The following is a 430-nucleotide window of genomic DNA, read 5'->3' as shown; positions in this document are numbered from 1 at the left end:
CACCTCCGTTGGCTTAAGATCTTTGTAATTGGGCATCATTTGGATCAATGTGCACACGGTATCATATTTTCCATCCAAGGATCTTAGGATCTTCTTGATGATGAATCTATCGGTCATCTCTTCACTTCCTAAGCCGGCAATCTCATTTGTGATGAGACAAAGCCTAGAGTACATTTCAGCGACACCTTCACCATCGTTCATCTTGAACTTGTCAAGTTGGCTTTGAAGCACATCCAACTTGGATTCCTTGACGGAGTCGGTACCTTCGTGCATATCAATCAAAGTGTCCCAAATTTCCTTTGCATTCTCAAGACGGCTGATTTTGTTGAATTCTTCGGGGCACAATCCGTTGAAGAGAATATCACAAGCTTGAGCATTGTATTACAACATCTTCAACTCATCCGCGGTAGCTTCACGGTTTGGTTCTCTC

Source organism: Triticum urartu, chromosome 2 (assembly GCF_003073215.2).
Source record: "Triticum urartu cultivar G1812 chromosome 2, Tu2.1, whole genome shotgun sequence".
Classification (NCBI taxonomy): Eukaryota; Viridiplantae; Streptophyta; class Magnoliopsida; order Poales; family Poaceae; genus Triticum; species Triticum urartu.
This window is presented reverse-complemented; position numbering follows the sequence as displayed.